This window comes from Rhyacophila brunnea, unplaced genomic scaffold (assembly GCF_057557595.1).
Source record: "Rhyacophila brunnea isolate RB1 unplaced genomic scaffold, BYU_Rbru_1.0 scaffold_2, whole genome shotgun sequence".
Classification (NCBI taxonomy): Eukaryota; Metazoa; Arthropoda; class Insecta; order Trichoptera; family Rhyacophilidae; genus Rhyacophila; species Rhyacophila brunnea.
This window is the reverse complement of record NW_028232859.1, coordinates 12,994,596-13,008,058: the sequence shown is the minus strand read 5'-3', so window position 1 is coordinate 13,008,058 and position 13,463 is coordinate 12,994,596. Positions and strand designations below refer to the sequence as shown.

The following is a 13,463-nucleotide window of genomic DNA, read 5'->3' as shown; positions in this document are numbered from 1 at the left end:
TTAAATAAGTAAATTATTATGTAGTAAATATTAGGTATTCTTTATATTAACTAAATCTCTTAGAAATTTATCTCTCTTTTATGTTATGTACAAAATATAAACATATTATTATAATATATTATTTCCCCAAGTAATTCTTTAAACATTCTATGATTTTAATACATTTTACCTACTACCTACCTATATGAACATGTGAAAATAATTATATTTAAACCACTAAATAAAGAAGTTTACAATGTCTGTCATTAGACTGACTGACATCAGTATACTAGGCCAGAATGTATGTCAACTGAAATAGGCAATTATTGAGTTTGAGACGAAAATAAGGCTGCGATGACTGTACAGTTTTGTCAAAAGCCCAAAGAGTAGAATAAAATAGAATCTTTACACACTATAAAAATACTGCAATTACTCAACTCGTATGATTAATTAATTTCATTTTGTTAAATTACCATGTAAGTACCTATGTTTCATATTGGGCATATGCTTTTGTGGAGTGGAGGATTATACACTCAGATTCAATGTTGATTCAAAAGTACTGGAATTAGGGATTGCAATACCGGTATTTCCAAACCGGTATTCCAGTATTTTTATTAATACCGAAAAACCGGTTTTTAAAATCCGAAATACCGGAATTTTCGGTAATAAAAACCACACTCGTTTACGTTTTTGAAAATGAATTTAATGTTATTTCTACATTACTTTATACTGTATTGCCTATTAAATTTAGTGTATAAGTTATGTGCTGCTAAAATGCAAATATATTTACTAAACCCAACAAAGTTTAAATAGTAGTAAAACAAAATCCATCAAATACAGGTACCTATTTATAAAATTGTCGCGAAAAATTAACATAACATTATTTCGAAATAGAAAACATCCGTGACAAATGTCCAATTTTATTATTCTATAGTAAAATTATTGATGACTGTACAAGCGTTCAATTGAAAAAGCATTTTCTGGAAACACAGTTATCTGCACGTCTTACTGAACTAGTTTTTTTGAGGGTGTTAGTTAAAATTATCAATTTATTCAAATTATTTGTAAAAATCACCAATTCTACAATATATAATAAAATAAAAATGTAGGTTTTTGCTATAAAATAATGTTTTAAAGAAATTTTAATAGCTATATTTACTGATAAGTACTTTTTATGTTTAAATGAATACCGGTATTCATTAAGAAATACCGAAAAACCGGTATTGATATTTTTATTCGGTATTGCAATCCGTAACTGGAATCATCAGTTTAGTTTGATGATCCAAGAGTTGATACGTTGTACACATTTATTTTTATTCATACATCAGTAGATATAGATGTAAAAAAGAACAACTATACACGTGGATAAAACCTAAATAAAATTACATTGGGAGAAATATTTTTTACTAGGATTAGCTTAGTAGGAAGACAGAAAATTTATCAGAAATGACATGCAAGTCTAAACAATATATATAAATATATTTTTTGTATTGACATAAATGGTACGAATTTCTACCATTCTCATGAACGCTATTCGCGAAATGGACATGTTAATCGTTGCAAATATGGTTGAAGCAAGGAAGTGGCGTACTGAAATCTCTATCCAGTGACGTCCGGTAGTGGTAGGCAGGTCATGCGTTGTATATGGGCGGCGCATTATAAACGGCAACGAATGAATGGACGAATACAAATATTACTATTGAGACCTGCTGTGGTTTTTAATGAATTAGATGATTCATTCTCTTCATTAGAAAGTAACGGCAACTTAATTTAAAAAATAACCGCATAAAAATATTGACAATATAACTACGAATATTTAATGTTAATGGCAATTTATCGCAGATAAAAGAAAATGTCACAAGGGTGTCTGAACCTCCACGTACCTAAAACAATCAGTGTTTGAGAGTGGATTTTGTGGAAATGTTGGAAATTCTCAGTAGATTTTGTGCATATCAATTTACAAACTTTACGTGCATTTGTCTGTTTAAGAGAGCAAAAACAAAAAAATAAATTCACAGATAAGTAGGTATTTTTTTAGATAATTTAAAACTATATTGAAAAGAGACAGTATTCTTAATATGCTTAATGGTGGCACTTTGATTAGCTACGTCACTATCTCTACCACTAAGTCTATCACCAGATGAGGGTTTTAGCACCAGATACATTCCATTAAGGGAACCAGACTTCTCAGAGATACATAGTTATACAATTATTCATACAATAGAACATATCCGGTGAATTAATCAGTATTAGGTACTGCTTCAACTTTTACTTTTTAACAGTAATTTTACTATATTTAAACGTGGTTTACCATAAATATTTTCAGAAGAAATAACAAAAGAATTGAATGATAAATTATATATTATGTTATAATATGAAAATTTTACTGTTAAAATACAAGTTGACAGACATTTGAATACATACTAGATCGTTTGAATGGTATACATACAGTTTACAATAATACCACAGAATTAGAGTGACTGTTTTTTTAGCTAGGCTAATTTCATAAGATAATTATTTTCCACTTAACTACACAAAGGTATGCGTAGGTGAAAAGTTCTCTATTGTGAATGATAAATGTCAGAAATTAAAACCTTAATACAATAGAGTTTAAAAAAACTGAGAGCGCTATCCGGTTGTACCTTAGTTTTCTAAAATACAAAGCAATAATCCGCATCTGTAACGCTTGAATAATCTAATATAGCAGAACAATCACTCGAAACAAACAATGGCTGCAAAATACAGACATATATGGACCCAATAAAAGTCGGCAATTTGATGGAAAATGTTTGTTTATGCCCGTGAACCGTGATGGAAAAATTGTTACTCTAGTCTCTATTGTCTAGTTTTCCCGCCATTATTTTCAACAAATATTATTATCTATGGAAGTGCTCACGTCGTAAAAATGCTGAAATGTGCTGCTACAAAATTTGTTTGAGTTGTTGTTACCTTTGAAGAACAAAATTGAATTAAATTTCTTAGAGTTTGATTACTGAATGAAGGCACCATCTTGTCTTCCCCACTATTCCTTAGTCTAGCGATGTCACTTGTTAACTTAAGTTACTTAAGTACTGTTAAGTAAACTTAATGATGGTTTTGAACACTTTATATATTGTCATGCTTATGATAGATGGACAGTACATGCAAAAGTAGGCAGATGATAGACGAGATGACCAAAAATACCAATCACTCCATAATCAGTGAACTTTAGATTTCTTCATGAACTGCAATCTTTTGGTCATATACTTCGCAAAGATGCTCACAATCTGTAAATAATGCGTGATATTGGGTAAACACAAACAAAGACCCTTCAAAACCAACCCACCCCGCACCATACTCGGTCTTAATCGATGTGAAACATCAGCAGTTTTTCTATGCCTGGTAATGTCTCAGGAGCAGGTACCCAAAACTGAGGTCACCAAGCTCTCAAGTGAGCTTTGACCAAGTTTACTAAGTCAATAAAAAGTGCCATAGGATAGAAAGGCACGAAGAACTAACATAAAAGGAAATGAATTTAATTATAAATATATTACAAAAACCAAGCTAAATAATACGGACATACAAAAACTATGTGAAGAGATCTTCACGTCCGCAATAAGACGCCGCAATTTTTTTTAATGCAATATAGGTAAAAAACCTTTGTGCCGACCAGGTCGGACGGCTTGATGGGTCCAACAGCTGGTTGGACCCGCTTGAGTATCTCTTCCTTCTCGGAGCACATTCTCGGATATTCCCAGAGGATGTGGTTTGCATCCTGTAGTTCTCCGACACATTGATATTGGGTTAGGTAGAAAGTCGGATTGGGATAGTGTCACAGATTTCAAACTGACAAAAGCCTTTTGTGCTGAAAAGGATTAGGTGAGATCATGTAGAAGGGTTTCAGATGGCCAAATCATCTAGATATCAGTCATAAAGTCCTGACGAAGAAGAGAATGTGTTGACACGCGTTTCGGGCTATATCGTATACCTAGTTAAAAAAAACGCTTTAGATTTGTAAAATTCCGACGATGGAAATAATACATATTAATATTAATTTAAATAAACAATGTTGGTGTAGTAGTTTTCCATTTTTTATAATAAAGTAACATCACGTTAAACAAGCTTTCAATATTAATAATGTACCGGTTTTATTATTATTATTATTATTAGTTTAACTGTTAACAAGTTGTGAAAAAACCTACTTTACAGATACAGAAAGATACTATTGTGTCGACACAATCATCTAATAATGACAGTAACAAATGAAAGAATAATGAAGAAAATAACTCAATTTGCAGACATTGTTTTTCAATTATTCTACACGACATTTCTATTTAAACATAATAACAGTACTTAATATCAGAAATGAAGCCATAATGGATGACTAACTAGTACAAAATAGTCCGTAATATTGTTAATCACGCATATTTAGGTAAACTATTGAAATTACATTATATAAATAATAACGAAATATTGTAAGTACTTAGATTTTATTATTCTACAGTTTTACACCAGTTTATTAATTCACTTGTCATTAAATGAACAGTAAGAAATCATTAACAATGATACGGCCATGTTAATAACTCTATTGGAATGCAGTTTCTATTCACTTAATTGGTATGTCAATAAAATAGTGTTAATACCAATCGGTCACGTGATGTAGATTCCTACTCTATTACTGATAGGTTTTAATTTGTGAGAATCTGACAGATCATAAAGTTATCGAGAATTGACAGGTGTTTAATGAGAGGTGATTAACCCAATCATCCATATTATTATGTTTAGTGATGCTTGAAAATTATTTGAACTATTACTAAGAGAAATTCCCTAATGAACCAATTTTATTGAAAATCATTTTCAACATATTCTTTAATCTCTTATTTGCTTGAGTAAATTCATTATTCTTTTATCATTAAATTGTATTTTATATGTATCTACTTTCACAGCATGATAACACAGAACTCTTCACAAATTAAACATAATAAAAAAAACAGAAAAGTTTCGTAAAAAATATTTTTCTTGGATATATAATATCTTTATACTGAGACTAAAATTTAAAGAAAAAAATGAGAGCTTTGCGTATTTAATTATTATAAATGTAATTTTCAGTGGTATTCAAAACGTAGAAAATATACGAAAGGTATATCTACAGGATTAATGAAATAGTGAAGTTCGCTGGATGTACGTGGCCAACGCAATGTATAGGACCAAAAAGAAGAGAACCACACATTTAAATTTATTATATAATTTATATGTAAGCTATGACCATATTTTAAAAATGATCATGATAAATGTAATGAGGTTAGTACCTAATATAGATTAGTTAAGTAAAAAATCGGTGTGTGTACTTATGTACGCGCGTTAGAAGTTATACTTCTTTGGCGTAACAAAACAAAAACAAAACTTATGATAGACTAGATTCTTTGACTAGCTCTTAATTATCTTGTTAAGTTGCACACTCAAGAAAAAGGACAGCTTATTGGAACGCTGTTGGTTTATTTTTATACACTTTAACTTATATTACTAAATTATATAATGGTTTCTCGTTGTTTTCATTTTTAAAGTACCAACTTTCAATCTGACGTTTAATAGTTTGTTTACGTAAAGAATTGCAAATGGCCGACAATAATAAATTCGCTGCCTAGGCAACGGAACTATTCTAAACTATAAAATTATACTGTATAATCGTCACGATTGCAGTATGATACTGTGGCATAAAGGTAGTGCGTTAGGCTGATAACCGAACAATCGGTGGTTCGAATCTAATCGAGTGCGGTTTTTTTTGTGTGAAAAAATAAATTATGTGTTACATGTCACACGCCAAAAATACATTCTGATCTGATTTCCCAAACGCGCCAAAAGAAGTATAACTTCAAAAAAATTGATTTCACATAAATTGTATCCGACTTCTGATGTCTATACTAGTATTTATGATTCGTACAGTTTTCCAGAGACGTGTCGATATTAAACGAATACTTCTATCATTTATTTACTCCACTGTGACATTCAGCAATAATTCAATATCCATCCCCTGGCCGGCGAAATTTCCACAAGTTATGACCAATATTATTATATTAAGGCCATATAATTCGAATTCTCGAAATGCCCGCAAGTCTCCGCAGTTTTGTCTGGGCGGGAAAACTTCAGACGGTATAACCGTTCGCAATGGGACAGAGTTACTCGTAATATAAATCCAGCGGCTCTTAAAAATAACAGAGATAGGTATAATACTGATTTTCTTTGAGATAATTGTTTTCTTAGTTGTTTTCGAAGATGTGATGATCCACACTACGCATTAATGTCATTTTACAACGTTTTTCTTAGCACGTATTCTTATTTGTCCGGTGGTTAAAGAACCACAAAAAATCAAAGTTAAAAAAATTTTAAGTTAAAAAAGTTAAAAAAATCAAAGTTAAAATCGATTGCAAGATTTTAACTAACTTCCCGACTAGATAGATATTTGAAACTTTTAGAATATATCAGAACACGATGCCAATGCATATTTTTAATACTTTTAGCCATCTTTAAGTAGCATTGAATTATATGAAAATTAATTCAATTTAATGTAAGAAAAGTTATTTCGACACCATTATTGGTTGCTAGGGTTTGGGGTCTTAGCAACTAAATTATTAATATATACGTGCGTTACTATCGAAGTCAATATGACATTTCAGTATTATTTCTATCAAGTACAAATTTTTTTGATCGTTTAAGCTAGTCAAGTCAAGTTTATATGATTCAACAGAAAATTTAAAAACATTGTGTATAAAAAGTTCTTTTTATCTTGTAATTTTTTTTTTTAATATAGAATAGAATTTATTAAATTAAAAATTGTCTTCATTGTGACATATTCATTAAAACCGTGGTACAATACAATACAGTATGATTAATTACCTATATGAATTACCTGATGGAATATACAACCATCTTAATATTTTGTATTCTATAGATTTTTTAATATCATGATTTCGAATGGGAGACAATGGGAACAATAATCACAGATAAAAAATATTGAAATAATAACAGATTAAAAAAATGTTATAACATCTATTTTTGATGTGTTCTGTCCTCATAGTACATTTTATCAAGTACTAGCTGAAGTACCCGGCTTCGCACAGGGTCGCTTCGTGGTTATATTTATCTTAGATATTTAAAAAATAATAAGAGGTAATTATTTTTTTAATATTAAAATATCTGTGTAATACAATATATCAATATGAAAATAATTCTAATAGGAGTAAAGGTCAAACAAAAGAACACTAAATTAAAATCGAATCCAAAATACGCAAACGTTATTAATGTTATTAATATGCACTAACAAACCAAAATTGGATTAAACGAACTTTGTATTTTATATAATACTAATTTAGAAACCTTTGCAGGTGTGCGCACAACAACTTACAAAAATTTCATCGCAATCAGATGAATGGTATAAGAACGCATACGAATAGAAGAATATAGAATAGATGAAAAAGAAGAAGAAATGGTTGCCTCAATTCAGAAACCTTGGCGGGCGTGAGCACAATACTTGATCAAAATTTCATTGTAATCGGATGAATGGTATAGGAACGCATACGAATAGAAGAAGAAGAAGATGGTTGTACTAATTCAAAAACCTTTGCGGGCGTGCGCACAACAACTGGTCAAAATGTCATCGCAATCGGATGAATAGTATAAGAACGCACACGAATAGAAGAAGATAGAATTGAAGAAAAAGATGAAGAAAATAGTTTTATCAATTCATTAACCTTTGCGGGCGTGAGCACAACACTTGATCAAAATTTCATTGCAATCAGATGAATGGTATAGGAACGCATACGAATAGAAGAAGATAGAATATAAGAAGAAGATGGTTGTACTAATTCAGAAACCTTCGCGGGTGTTGGCACAATTACTGACGAAAGTTTCATCGCAATCGGATGAATGATATAGGGACCATACGAATAAAAGAAGAAATAATGAAGAAGAAGAAGATGGTTGTACTAATTCAGAAACCTTTACGGGTGTTACCACAAAAACTGATAATGGTTTCATCGCAATCGGATGAATGGAATAGGAACTCATACAAATAGAAGAATATAGAATAGAAGAAGAAGATGGTCGTACTAATTCAGAAACCTTTGCGGATGTTATCACAACAACTGACGAAGGTTTCATCGCAATCGGATGAATGGTATAGGAACCATACGAATAAAAGAAGATATAATGAAGAAGACGAAGAAAATGTTTGTACAAATTCATTAACCTTTGCGGGTGTTGGCACAACCACTGACGAAAGTTTCATCGCAATCGGATGAATGATATAGGGACCATACGAATAAAAGAAGAAATAATGAAGAAGAAGAAGAAGAAGAAGAAGATGGTTGTACTAATTCAGAAACCTTTACGGGTGTTACCACAAAAACTGATGAAGGTTTCATCGCAATCGGATGAATGATATAAGAACCATACGAATAAAAGAATACATATATAATAAAGAAGAAGAAGAAGATGGTTGTACAAATTCAGAAACCTTCGCGGGTGTTGGCACAACCACTGACGATCGGAATCGGATGAATGATATAGGGACCATACGAATAAAAGAAGATATAATGAAGAAGAAGAAGAAGAAGAAGATGGTTGTACTAATTCAGAAACCTTTACGGGTGTTACCACAACAACTTATGAAGGTTTCATAGCAATCGGATGAATGATATAGGAACCATACGAATAAAAGAAGATAGAATGAAGAAAAAGAAGAAGATGGTTGTACTAATTCAGAAACCTTTACGGGTGTTACCACAACAACCCATGAAAGTTTCATCGCAATCGAATGAATGGTATAGGAACAATACGAATAAAAGAAGATAGAATGAAGAAGAAGAAGAAAATAATGATTTTTCTAATTTAGAAACCTTCATGGGTGTGCATACAACCACTTACCAAAATTTCATCGCAATCGGATGAATGGTATAGGAACGCATACGGGACAGACACACAGACAGACAGACATACAGACATTCATTTTTATATATTAGTATAGCCTATACTCTTCGCGAAAGTGCAAGCAATAAGTTGACAAAGTTTTATCGCAATCGGATGAACGGTATGGCAGTGCATTCAAAACGAACAAACAAACAAACAAACCCACAAACAAATATTATTTTTTATATATTAGATATATTAGATGAGTAGCAATAATCTATGTTTTAGTTTATAATATACTAAATATCATGATAAAATTGTTGGGTATATAAGTGAGAGGGGGGGATTTGGTGTCAGCGTCTATATAAGGAGAAAATAGTAATTCTTGTAAATTTTTAGGTTAGAATTAAGTAGAGAAATAACACATTAAGTATATTTCAGTCTTCATTAAATAATAATAATACTTAATACAAAAATAATTGCATTACATACGGCTTTATATAGAAATTTAAAAAGTATGTAAGTACCTATATTTTAGTTAGAAGTATTATTTTTCATATTTTATTTATTCCTAAGAAAATTATTTAATTGTATTTTGGCCGAATCGGAAAATAGGGATGACTGTTTGCCGTATATCTATTCTATAGAAAAATACATGCATGAGTTGTTAATTTTAAATCGTCGAAATAACCACAAACACGCATTTTGTATGGTTATTAAAAAGGTATCTCGTATGCATAGGTTCAACGTGAAAGCTATGCATTTTTATCAAGATGACGGAAAAAAATGATTAAGCCTTACAATACAATCTTTAAGAATTTACTGAATATTTTAAAGTGCCTTAGGTTTAGCGTGGCCTACGAAAAGTGACGTCATGGCAAGTATTCAGTCAAATGTAGTAGAATATTTAGACTTTCATATTTAGCATGCTAAAAATACGAACAGCAAGAATTATTTCACGACGAAGTAATAACCATTTTTTCGCGTAAAATATAATAATACGATGAAACCATTGATGAATGAAAAATGATTTTACATTGATGCCCTATAAAATTACAAATGCCCTTTTGGCATAGCAAGGTCAATATTTATGAGTATTTTTTTTAGCAAATAAACTATTTTAAATTCAAGTTTCATTGGCCAGTACAAGTATGTTAAAACTAAAATTTGGAGTGACCCAGGCGTCGGCAAAAAATCACGGTAAGTAGATAGGTTCCTATTATTGACACTTTTTCAAAGCACAAAAGTCGGACCCCCAATATTAGCGAAATTTGAGAAATGCTTCAGTCGAATGACTAGTAGTTAATTTAGTCGTAATTGGTAAGGCACATTGACTAGAATATGATGGCTGCGGGTTCAAGTACCGTCCGGCAGCTATTTTTTTCTATTATGTACCTATGTTTCTGAGGTGTTTTTGAATAATGTATTTATAAATATTTAACTATTGTTAAAGGAGTTACTAACAGAAATAATGAATTATAAAATTAATTGGCTATAAATTAATAGTAAGACACTAATTTTAAAATAAGGTTTTTCCAATCGAAATTTTGCCATTTTCTGTTGACTTTAGCTGACATCAAGCAATCTCCGCGATAGAAACACTCGCCGACAAGCAAAGTTCGGCAAAGTTCGGCGGATCCAATCGTCGCAACTTCCATAATTGAATAACAGTTCGTGTGATAACGCCGGCCCGCAAGTTATGGACGAGTTGGCCCCTCAGGACTCCAGATATGCGTCAACTCATCGCTGAGTTGCCTTTTGGGAACTAATTGACACTTCAATGGCAATCCGTACTGCTTTAAATCATTTTGAGGCCGGGTGTGGATGTGACAAAATGGAAGGTAATATAATATAACGAAAAGCAATCCGGTTTGTTATCACAAACCATACATTTTCAAAAGCTATTTTTTATTCAATATTTTGTATGGTACTTACTGAAATTTGAGTAGGTCAAAAGCAAAAATAATAGCACAACTTATACATTGAATAATGACACAGTTTTCAGCGGGTTTTAGTTAGGTAAGTACATATAAGTTTAACTATATTATATTAATCGAATATGTTGAATTACTTTGACTATTGAACATATATAATTCTAAAAACACTTATGAGATTATTATGTATGTTCAATAATTAGAATGGTACATTCTTAAATATTGTGAATTATTCGTTGAATAAAAGAAATAGTTAATTAAAACTTTGACCATTGTTTATATTAAAAATAATAAAGGTATGGACATTGAAAACAGTGAATATTGTGTATTTCAAAAATGTAGATATACGAGACATGAGAATTTGGTAGATGTACGTGGCAGTGAAGGGATCGGGAAGTGTGGAGTTAAGGAAAGTCACTATCCAGCAGTGAATCGACTCCGGCTGATGCCTGAGCTTAAGGTTACAATAATTACCCTTAAGTCTCTTGGATAAAACACTAATTTCTCGATAGTCTAACCACTCGATATACCAGTATCGCAATGTAAGTATCTGTCAAACTATTATGTGAGTATCATTTGTTTTCTTTCACGACCTGATTCAAAAAGATGATTTTTTCGATTTTTCAAATTTACAATTTGCGTTTACACGTACCTATGTTTAATATGTATTCTCTATGTCTTGATATCTTTCACATTTGTATGTTTTGTTCTCATGCGTTAAATACAGATAATTCAAGACAAATATGCATATATTTATATAAGGTAATCACTATATATGGAGGTAGATATTATATACTGCTTAGAAACATATTATTTATTTTTTCAAAAAAAACTAAAGTTTTTATGTGTGTACAGGTACCAAAAAATAAGTGGACTATACACTATACCTAGGTACTTGAGGAAATCATAATATGAAATAAAATGTATCACAACTTTCGTAACTATATAGTTATTATATTGTAATATTGCTTGTGAAGCCAGCATTATAATATATCAATAAAAGAAATTGGCAGCTTGCTGCTGAGGTTTTGCTGCTATCATTTTTTTTAGAACATCTTCAAAATATTTTAGACTGACATTTACGATATTAGTGAACTTTAAAAAACATCTTTCAGTGACATCATTTTCAAATGAATAAAAACATCAAACCAATATGATATTTAAATATTTTAAGAGTATCATACGTAGGCGCGCATAATTTTGAGATTTCATATTCATAATAATAATTATGTCAACCATGATCATGGTGCCCCTTAAATCGTTTGACTTATTTTCCAAATTTGATGTTATTCTTGTCCATTGTGAAACTTGCCCGATTCAGGCGCTAGCTTCTAACTCTGACAGAGTATTTCGTGGAATCTTGAAATACCTACTCTTTGTTGCAAGCGTCGGAGCACCACTCCTCCGGTTACCTAAAACTACAACAACAAGCAAGGCTATGATTTAAACTTGAGCATAGGTGTAATAATTGAACGTGTCTCAAGATTTCTGATGTAGATCAAGATCCCAAAAACTAATTACTGGTGAATACAATTTGGAAGTACACGTCATTACAAAACGACATGCTTGGGTGAAAATATAAGTTAATCAGAGAAGAACTGCATCGCTTACATAATATTATTATCACGACTGTATGAATTATTGTTCACGATGTTTGCAGAAATTTGAAGTTTTAAAATCATACGGGTTTATTAATGTATAAAAAAAAACAAAGGTATCTCATCAAAATAATGCACTAGTTCGCAGCTTTTGGTGCATTATTGTGTAGGTAATAATAGTTATATATTTTGGTTTTGTACTATTTATGTTTTATTCCAGATATGTTGCATAAGTTCTTGTATATAATATAATGTTTTTGTTGGCATTACGAGAGCATAACATTACGATAAATTGCATTAATTATGAAATTGTCGGTGTCAATGTGCATAATTAAATATGAAGTGAAAGTCGACAATAACAATAATTAGAGTAGTGCATTTAATTGCTTTATTCATTGTTTATAAATATATCGCTTTGACCAATCCAACAATTATAATAATATTAGACTACATTCATTGAAAAAACTAAAGAAAAAATCGAATATTTTGCGGCTGAATAACCAAGCAACTGCCTTGGGGTACATTTTTTGCGATGACGATCGCTAACGATTGTCCAAGCTATTTTTAAAAGTCAAAATTGGTTAAACAAACAAAATTGTAATATAGATTGTCAGATAGATAATAATGATCGTTGTTTATTGAACCAATTATCGAAGAAATAATGAACGTTTGCCGTTATTTTTGAATGAAAACGAAACAGGTGCAAAAGTTTTCACTGTGCATTTAAATTTCTACTCGTATTAAAATACTAAATTACGCAGGTATTCAGTTTGATATTTTTAATCAGAGGTTTTATAATATAATAAGTATAAAAACGTGCCAAACCATGTTGTTAGATTTCCACTACAGAGTATCCTTAAATAAGGAGAAATGGAGTAAATCTATTCCATCTTCTCAAAGCTTTATTCAAAGATCTTTCGTTTTTCAAAATATCTCTGAGTAAAAATGAAGTCAAACGATTTTTAAGACTAATATCAGGTCACATTACGAGTAAAATGTTTGATGATTAAATGTGATGTTTAATGAAACATGGTACATATTAATATATTTATACATTGCTTCACGTTTA

The 13,463-nt window shown here is 30.9% G+C and overlaps 1 protein-coding gene across 3 annotated transcripts in view; it reads right to left on the bottom strand.

Annotated features, from left to right (window-relative positions):
• LOC147071881 (uncharacterized) overlaps positions 1-13,463 on the bottom strand; it is a 426,219-nt gene that overhangs the window by 362,249 nt on the left and 50,507 nt on the right. The window lies entirely within an intron of this gene.